Here is a 10888-nt window from a genome sequence, read left to right as displayed (position 1 = left end):
GTCACCTTGCACATGTCATAATGCTCCCACTTGTCCACACCTTGTGGTTTGATGATGTCACAATCCCTGGCTTCTTGTATAAGCTTGTCTCTTGGTCACTTATTTGTTTTACGGTTCGCTTATCTTTCGTTCTCGTTTATCGTTTGAGGGATCATACCCGGGATCTTATTACTTAGGTTCCCTTAACCTTTCTCAATATATTGTATTCCTTTTATGATCCTCTCTTATAATCCTTTAATTTAAATCCTTTTTATCCTGTTACCTTATACTCAATTCTCTCCGTATCTAGTGGATTTCCGGGAAAAACCAAAGTGTTCAGAATTGGATTCTGACGATCTTTACATACACTTATATACCACATAGAGTACTAATAATATTCCATAAGATCAATAACAGAACCCCTACATAGCGTGGCATGAAAAGTTTTCTCATTCAGCAAAAACACTATTCATAAGGGTTTCAAAAATTTCCCAAAAATTGGGGTTATTACAGTCTCCCCTCCTTAAAAGGATTCCGTCCCGGAATCAGATAGAAATGAATAGGGATACTTTCTTAGTATTGCACTTTCTAACTCTCAAGTCAATTTTCCCACATTGTGGTTCTACCACCAAACTCTGCCTAGTTTGATAATCCTTCTCCTAAGCACTTGTTCCTTTTCACTCTATAACCCTTCCTGGTTGCTCCATATAGGTTACGTCGGGTTGCATATCTATGCGCTCATATGCCCCTATTTATCTGGCATCTGAATTACACTTCCTTAACATTGATACGTGAAACACGTTACGACCTGCTACATGTTCGGGGTTAGGGCTAGCTCATATGCTAACTTCCCAAACGTCTTAATATATCCAAGGGTCCAACAAATTGTAGACTTAGCTTTCCTTTCTTTCCGAACCTCATCAATCCTTTCCAAGGGATACCTATAACATTACTAGGTCCCCTATTTCATACTCTTTATCCTTTTGTGTCAAATCAACATACTTATCATGTCCATCTTGGGCTACTACCAGCCGTCCTCCGATTAGATCTATCATATCCTTGGTCCTTTGGACTACTGCGGGTCCGAGCATCTTGCGCTCTACAACTTCATCCTAACATAAGGGAGATCGACATTATCTTCCCTCAAGGATCTCATAAGGCGACATCTCGATAATGACATATGATCTATTGTCGTAAGAAAACTCAACCCGAATTAAGTGATCATTCCAAATTCTTTCAAGTCTATTGCACAGACTCTCATTATTGCTTTTAGCATTAGAGCTTCTGCTTCTCAATACCCATTCTTTTCCAGTTCGTAATCGCTACTACCTTCCGTTCCTAATATTATACTGGTTATACTTTTGCTCGTTAGCGTTCTATAACCTTTTAATAACCACGTCAACCTTAGTATCACGAATGTGTTCCCATTCCGCATACTACCACCACTTTATTACTCCTTTTTCAGCTGTTTCTATTTTCCAAAATTTGATCAATCAAATAGAAGTAAAGGAATTTGTTGAGAGATCACTATGATCATGAACACTTGTTATATCGCATAGTTAGTACAGAAGGTGGCCAGCCTTTAGTACTTGACAAGCAATTAAACAATAGCTGGTATCCTACTAGGCTTCTATCACACAGATAGATAGTCATTCGGCAATACCTCCCCTTTCTGGAAGGGTTGTTCTTCTCAGCTTACATGAAATGAAAAGAAGAGAAAAGAGCGAACTGAAGAGAATTGTATATATATGTAAAAAATATTGCCATAAAATATCTGGCTTGGAATCTACCTCTGAACTATAGAGGTTTGTCATAGGAGAACAAAACATATATGTATTTATATCAACATCAAGTATTATAGCATCGTATTTCACGTGCCTAAATATTTTCGCTATCCCGTCCATCATTCTATGGACCCATGCCCTTCCTCGAGCTTATACACAATTACCTTTGAAACTCCCTCGACATCGAAAATCGAATCTGGGATCTCATTCTATACATCATCGCTACTAGAATTCTATGCTTGCACTGCAACCTTCCTCGTATAATAATACGACTCTCTATTGATAAGAAAGAATAATAATTCACCAGGTAGATACTCTACTTAATTAGTCTATCAATGATAACTTATACACTACCACGACCCGATTAGTGGTACTCAATCTCAACACCCATTCCAATACAACTCTCATGGTTGTAATCAGCTCACTACTCGCAGAATCATTGCTGCCTTACTATGGTCCACCACTGACCCACTGTAGTCATTCATTTTCCCTGAAGTCTTAATAGCTAACCATACAGAGTCCATACATGTCGTATCTAATTCTCCTAAGGAGTTAACATAACCACCAATCACAATTCATGAAGAACACTCCAAACTCTGACGTACCTTCATGACATGAAGTAGATAAAATTGCAGAAGAGTTTCAATCAAAGCAACGATAGCAAGTTAATACCATTCTTAGTCATATGCCTTAAATAGAAGACTTAACTCAAAGGTTCGTTTAGTCCTTTTTGAAACATGGTCCTGGATTATTCTCAAGATAGTACCTCCTAAGATAGATAGCCCGCTCATGGCGATTACACGAATTAAACCTTTACCAACTACTATTACGGTTGGGTATTGCACAGTCATCAGAAAGAATGTCAATCTTCCAAACCATAATTCAACCTTCAAATTTTTAACCATCATTACTGTATTCTTTTGGCACACGCGCCTATAATTATCCTCTTACCTTTAAAGTGTCGGCCACCTCTTTGGCCTTTCCTGATAGTAAAATTTCCTTACAGTCAATGTCATTTTAACCACCTCCAAATAAATTTTCCACCTTATTTCAATCACAGCTTATGTGAAGATGTTTTCCTTAAAATCTGATGAGTAAAAAAAAAATCACCATTTTTCCATAAGTTATTGCCTCAGTCTTTAGAGGTTAATCACTGTCATGACTGACTCTCAATCATAATTAGAACATCTTTTATCTTAAGTCCTAATTGCCCTGAACAATTTCGACCATTATTGGTTCGATCCATACCTTCTCGTGGTTTAACACGTGCCTCCCTTGGCATCATTATAATCATGTCATATTTCCTTTATCAACATTTTTATTCTTGAGAATTTCGAATATTTCCTTTCTCCTTGTAAAACCGCTAAGGTTATCTTTCAATCGTTCCTCCTGTATTCCCTATATACAGGGCATATCAAAATACCATTTACTAATACTAGAACCATTGTCTATATACTTCTGAAAAATTTCTCCACTGATCCTTAAAGGTTATTATTACCTTAATCCTTTCCAATTCATACTGTCAAAACTCATACTATCCCTATTAAGGGTGAAATGCCAACCTTTATGCATTCCCCTAGGATTTGTTTTAAGTTACCGATGTTCTATTCTTAATTCCACCTTTAAAAAGGTACATGCATCCTTCCATGGATAAATCAAGTCATATATCCTTGATAGATTATCTTATTCATCATTCCCACCTCGATAGTCTATACCTAACTTCATAATAGCATCCTTATTCAAATTGAGGTCAATCCATATGGCCTCTAAAAGATAACAATGGTCATCCGCTTTTCTTTCCTGATTTGGTAATGATAACATGGATGTTCTGGAAGATATTGGTCATGTTCAACGTGAACCTCTTTTTAATAATTCCTTATTTACTTTTGTTGTTTATCTCAACAGTCATCTCAATGTTGGGATATCTCTCATACCTGGCGTCTCCCTTTCTGGGTATCGGGCCACTGGTCTTACATTTCACATTATTGAAGGTCACTTCCTTCATCCAATTTTTTTCCTGATTTCTTACTTTCTTGTCTCTTCAGTCTATCCGTGTCTCGATATTTATCCTTCGAACTATCTCAAGGTTTCCTCGAATCCTCCCAACTTAAAGGGGGTACAATATATGTATCTCTTATGCCTTCAACCATCAATTTTAACTCATGGTGGATCATCATCATCCTGACAATTACATACTTTTCTATTTCTATTGCTATGAGTCTTTAGGGTTTCCTCATACCCAACTCCCTTATCATTCCTCAAACTCTATTGCCTTTATATTCCTTTCCACTTCAGTTTCTTTTTATTTTCCTTTCTCTTATCATTATTTCACAAACCAATCACAATATAAGCATTGATTTCAAACATCCCGTCATTCTGGATTCGTGTCCTCAGAACGAATCTTGACAACTTTTACAACTTAGATTCATAATTTATCATACTTGTCTGCCTTTGTTCTGGCTCTAAAGCTTTTACACTATCTCCTTATCTTTGGGAATTACTTTCCCGAAAACAATTGACTGGACTTAAATCGGTTTATTCTAACCTCTGGCTCCGTGCCTTCCTTGGTCTTTCACCAGCGGGTGGTCTCTCTCTTAGGAGGGTAAGTGACAAAAACAGTCCTTTTGAGATTCGTCAATCATTTAGAATCTCAAATGATTCCTATATTTCCTTTAGCCAGGCTCTTGCCTTGGCTGGGTCAGCTTGTTCCATGGAACTCTGAGAGCTTAGCGACTTAAAGGTCCTGAAAGAATTTCACACCACATTGTTTCCTCAAGGTGGTGGTTGGGGATAATAGTCTAAGTTCTTTTTAGACAGGTCCATGAATTGCCATATAGGAGTACCGTCTCGGGTCTCCTTTCCTTACTCGACTTTCTGTTTCCTTAGTATGAAATGTTTCATCCTACTCCCCATAATTGGGGTCATCTTTTAATTTAAATTCCTCATTTTCCACTCCATTATGTCATGGGTTCCTTCTATCTTGATGGCGACCTCCCTGACTATCACGTTCAGGGTTTGCTCTAAATCTTATTCCTCAAACTATGGCTCTCATCTAAGTTCTCATCCTTACGCTCTTGAACTTTCGGAACCCAAATTCTATAGGAATACCTCATTATTCCCTTATCATCTTTCTCGATATTAATCTTTTATCTAATTGTTGGCTCTCTGCCTTCATTCATAATTTTTTTTCTGGCACGATATGATCTTTTTCAATAATTCGGGCTGTATTGCAATCTCAAACAGCTTTTCGGTACCGGCTCCGGTTACCTTCACTTCTATTTCCATTTTCTCAAAATCTCTTATAAACTCTCCAAAAGACATTATCATCTTGAGTCTCTCCTTTTTACTAAGGGCATCAGCCACCATATTGGCTTTCCCCGAATGATAGAGAATCTCACAATCGTAGTCCTTGATTAGTTCTAACCATCTCCTCTGGCGCATGTTGAGCTCTTTCTGCGTAAATATGTACTTGAGGCTCTTATGGTCTGTGAAAATCTCGAACTTCTCTCCATACAAGTAGTGCCTCCAAATTTTTAAAGCAAATACTATTACCGCGAGCTCAAGGTCATGAGTAGGATATCTAACCTCGTATTCCTTCAGTTGTCTTGACGCATACGCAATAACTTTACCGTGCTGCATAAGCACACATCCTAACCCTTTGTGCGACGCGTCACTATATATCACAAAATCTCCTTTTCCGTCCGGCAACGCCAACATAGGGGCCGTCACCAACCTTTGCTTCAGTTCTTGAAAGCTGTTCTCACATTTCTCTGTCCATTCGAACTTCTCAGTCTTACGAGTAAGCCGCGTCAAAGGGGTTACTATCTTTACAACTTGAACGAACCTCCGGTAGTGACCGGCCAATCCTACCTCTGGTAGTCGACCTAACCATGGTCATCAATTCATCAGTGGTCCTTTATCCAATCTTGTCAGGATCCTCTATGGGATCCTCCTCAACAACTATCCCTTCTAGGACAACATCCTCAACCGCTACATCCTCAATATCAACATCATCCGGTCCTGCATTAGGACACTCTATCGGACCCACAATCCGATCTCCAATTAGTAATAAAACATCATCGCGCTGTTGCTCCTCAACCTCAGGGTTCGGAGTCCCGCTACCATATACGATAACGAACTACGCTCCTATCACGATATTTATAAGGGTTCCCATAAGGGTTTTAACTATCAGTACTACGTTAGGTAGCCCGACTATGAACTTGGCAAGAGTTCTTATTATCTTAGTGAACTTATTATCTTAACGTCCCATCATCTCTGAGGTTTATAACGCTTGGCTCTGATACCATTTCTGTAACACCCCCAGATCCGGGGTCGGGGATCCAGGTCGTCACGGTCTTTCTTTCCACAATATCACTTCACTTAATTAATAATAATAACCTTATGCTGTGACCCCACACTAACACACACCACAACCCGTTATAGTCTCAGAGATGAAATTGAAATAAGTACAAGTCTTTGAATCCACAATTTAAATTTATTACAACCCAAAATGATTACTTGATAATTTACAGTTAATTGCCATTATCTGCCACAAGTTATAATTATACATAATTGATTCTCAAAAATAGAATGCCTGATCTACCAATAGATCTACCTCTGCAGCTATAGCAGCCACAACATCATCGGGAAGACGCGGGACGCTTCCCACGTGCTTGCGCTGGGTCTGCTGGAGTCTGGCCATCTTTCCTAACTGTTGTTGTGTGATGAAGAAATAAAGCAAGAGTGAGCCTTACAGCTCGCAAGATAATATATAGTGATAACAATAATATAAGTATCTAAATGGATACTTACTAGAATCTTTTATCGTGAGTAAGATAATTACTAGTATATACTTACTAGTATATGAGCCTTCTCATAGTACTCATGAAAGTCTTGGTCAAAAGAAATGAACCAAGTTTGATATCTTAATGCGATGAAGTCGCAAAATATTCAGTATATATACATATATACTTTTCAAAATATTGGAAGTCCTCTTCCATGCATAATATACACAAAATCCCAGTGTATAACTGAAAAAAAAATATCGTTGCAAGGTGATCTCATATATCTAACCTTGTCTCAACGTTTTTCTGAAAATCTTTGTCATTCATAAGACAATTATTAATTAGATATAAGTTTAAAAGATGAGGTTACCAAATACCCCAATATACTTATATCTTTCCCAATACTACTTGAACTACCACCGTTCAAGTTATAATCAGTTTCAAAAGTTCATCACATAGATGAGACTACAAGACAAGATTTGAATAGATTCAATCTTTGAAATATTATTGAATGAAATAAAGTTACGAGATACTTTATTTAGTCCCGATATATATATATCCACATATATATATATATATCTCTTAAACATTTCCTGGAACCTCTGTTATGTAAAGTATGAACAGAGTTTGAAACATCTAATGAATTTTGGAAAGGAAAAGAATTTTGGCATAAACCAGATATCTTGCTGATCAGGCAAAGATACCCATTAGTAACCTTTTCTACTAGTAGATGGACGAATTCCCCACTGGTCATCACCCTGGCCGCATTAGGACCTATGCTGGACTGCCACTCAGCCACTTATGCATTTGATGGACTCCCACTGAGCCACTTACACTATCATGGACGCCCACTGAGCCCATGTTGCTTATGCCGACTCAATAGATGGACTTACTTCCCGAACGTTGGGTAAGTAATCAATTCATTTACCAAAACTGCAACCTTGTTGCGAATATAAAATACACCACAGAGCCGGATCCCTCAGGTTTTAAGCGAGTATTTAAATCCCCTTAAAAAGGAAGATCTTAAATATAAAAAAATGAGTTTTGGGATCCGCTCTAACTTTTAAAAATCATTTTGAAGACTCGAAAACACTTTATAGAGTGTTTGGAGTAAAGCTGATTTAATGAAGTAAATCAGTCCCCAGAATATTTAGAAAATGACTGAATATTATTAATTAAATAATATTCCCATAAAGAATAATCTTTATAAAAATAATTGAAGTAGAAGTATTAAAACTTATACTTGAAACGAGTATTAAATAACCAAAGATATACTTATATGAAAGTATTATCTTTATTTGAATAATCGAAAATAAGTTTGATTATTGACACCTTATTCTTTAATAAAATAAAGAATATATCTCAGCAAATAATCGGAGTCATAGATCCTCAAATGAATATTCAAATAATATTCATTTAATATAAAGGAGTCATAAGCCCTCGAATAATATTCGAAATAATATTCAATATTTAATATAAAGTTATCGAATAACCCTTATTCGATTAATAGTTTAGAAAACTATAACCATATATATATATAAATATATATATATATATATATATATATATATATATCCATATCCATATATACGAAATCTACTCGGGATCCTCGACTCCCGGTTTTAGAAAATATTTTCACCTTTGGGTCCCTATACCAAGGGTATATGCAAATTACCGCTATCCTCTAGCATAGGTATTATCAACTGAACCAACAGATATATATTTCAAGAATATGAAACAGGCATGCATATATACCATATCACATGCTACAATATATCGCAAGAATTTGCTAAATAACCAATATGCATTTATCGCAAGATCATGCATATACAAATGTATACATCACAACAACAGTATAACGGATAGAATACTTGCCTGAGCGACTTGGGGTGATAAAAGGCTCGGGACGAGTCTGGTAACCTATAAACAACAAGTAAGTTGGAATTAAACCAAAATTACTTGTAAATCTATACTTTAACTAACTTAGACTCTAACGCTTGTTTTGCGCTCACTGATTCGCTTAAGTCACTCGGGTACCCTCGGCTCCACCATTTTTAATAATTTAACCTTTACGAGTTTTAAAGCGATTCCTTCGCGAGTGTCTTACCAACTGCCTAACACACTTACCATAAATGTTTCATACATTAATTAACCCTTTATGGTCTTTAACCTTTGTTTCAAAGTAAGGTGAGGGGAAAAGTTTCGTTCGCGAAACGCCGTTATTTGAAACGGTCGTTTCTCCTAAACCGTGCATCGGAATCGAACGAACTACATATCAAAACGAAGCTCGTAACATGAGCTATCTAAACATGTCAGTGGTCATAATCTAGCAGGGGGTTCTCGGGTCCTAATGTTATGCACAAAAACAGTCTACAGAAAATCGGACGTTACGACGGCTATGTTTACGCGATTTCCCAAATTTTAAACCATTCAATACCAACCACAAATCAACCCCAAATCCATCATACAACCAATATCCCTCCAAACCACATCATAACAGCCCCAACAAATCCACATTAACCATTTATACTTATTCCTCACATGAACTAAAAGCTTTACTTAGGTTCTTTAACTAATTACCAAGATTTACAACTCCAACAATGCAACAAAACCAACTAATCTCTACAAACTCAACCAAACTTCAACCAATCAAGCATCATGCTTCACATATGCTATATCAAACACATTCAATCCTACTTACTCAAAACTAAAGCTAGGGTTTGAAGTTTATACCTTCCTTGGAGAGTGGAGAATCAAGAGAATGGCTTGGAATCACCTTTAAAGCCCTTATCCAAGCTTAATCTAAACAAAACTTCAAGAACACAAATTTTAGTTCTTGAAAACACTATTCACCATCTTCTTTCATGATTTATAGAAAAAGATTGGCTTGGAATTAGAAGCTTAAACTTATAGGAAGTATGTAACTATCTATGGGGAAGCTTAGATAATTACCTTGCTAAATAGTAAGTGGAGGAGCTTGGACTTTCATTTTTTAAGAAAACCACCCGAGAGCATGAAGAAGAAGAAGAGAGAATTTTGTGTTTTGGCTTGATTTGCTTTTGGTTGGTTGATTTTTGTTGTTTGTTTTAGTGAATTACCTAGTTGCCCTTGGTTTTGTGTGGTTAAAAAGTCACCACATCTCCTTCCTTTCTTGTCATGCCTATGTCACCTTGCACATGTCATAATGCTCCCACTTGTCCACACCTTGTGGTTTGATGATGTCACAATCCCTGGCTTCTTGTATAAGCTTGTCTCTTGGTCACTTATTTGTTTTACGGTTCGCTTATCTTTCGTTCTCGTTTATCGTTTGAGGGATCATACCCGGGATCTTATTACTTAGGTTCCCTTAACCTTTCTCAATATATTGTATTCCTTTTATGATCCTCTCTTATAATCCTTTAATTTAAATCCTTTTTATCCTGTTACCTTATACTCAATTCTCTCCGTATCTAGTGGATTTCCGGGAAAAACCAAAGTGTTCAGAATTGGATTCTGACGATCTTTACATACACTTATATACCACATAGAGTACTAATAATATTCCATAAGATCAATAACAGAACCCCTACATAGCGTGGCATGAAATGTTTTCTCATTCAGCAAAAACACTATTCATAAGGGTTTCAAAAATTTCCCAAAAATTGGGGTTATTACAATCGAGCATGGGTCGAGATTGGACCCCCAAACCATTGTAGAAACCAGTGATCACCATCCAGTCCGGCATCCCATGATGTGGACACTTTCTCAACATCTCCTTGTAGCGCTCCCAAGCTTCGCACATAGATTCTCCTGGTTGCTGCGTAAACTAAGTAAGAGCACTCCTCATAGCTGTAGTTTTGGCCATTGGATAGAACTTCACCAGAAACTTTTACGCAAGATCTTCCCAAGTAGTGATGGACCCCAGCTGGTAAAGAATGTAACCAGTCCTTAGCTTTGTCCCTCAGAGAGAATGGGAAAAGCCTCAGCTTGATAGCCTCATCAGTGACACCATTATATTTGAAAGTACTACAGATCTCGACAAATTTCTTAATATGCATGTTGGGATCTTCAGTCACAGCCCCTCCGAAAGAAACAGAATTCTGCACCATCTGAATAGTGCCCGGCTTGATTTCAAAAGTATTGGCCTGAATAGCCGGATGAATGATGTTTGACTAAATGTCATCAATTTTAGGCCGAGAAAAGTCCATAAGAGCTTGATTAGCTTGAGCTAGACGATCACCCATTGTTTCAGGTTCTTTCTTTTCACTCTCTTTATCTGAATCTTCAAAAACTATCTTCTCCGGAAATGCAAGAGCTTTATCTATTTCCTCAGCTTTATCCAGATTTCTCTTGCGAGTGCGA

At 37.2% G+C, this 10888-nt stretch overlaps 1 non-coding gene across 1 annotated transcript; it reads left to right on the top strand.

The window, feature by feature from the left end:
• The first annotated feature begins 10269 nt into the window (after positions 1–10269).
• LOC141687641 (small nucleolar RNA R71) lies at positions 10270–10377 on the top strand. The gene has a single exon (XR_012561131.1). It is a non-coding gene; the product is annotated as a small nucleolar RNA R71 (small nucleolar RNA).
• The last annotated feature ends 511 nt before the right edge of the window (positions 10378–10888 follow it).

The sequence above is a fragment of the Apium graveolens genome, chromosome 9 (assembly GCF_009905375.1).
Source record: "Apium graveolens cultivar Ventura chromosome 9, ASM990537v1, whole genome shotgun sequence".
Taxonomy (NCBI): domain Eukaryota; kingdom Viridiplantae; phylum Streptophyta; class Magnoliopsida; order Apiales; family Apiaceae; genus Apium; species Apium graveolens.
This window is presented reverse-complemented; position numbering and strand designations above follow the sequence as displayed.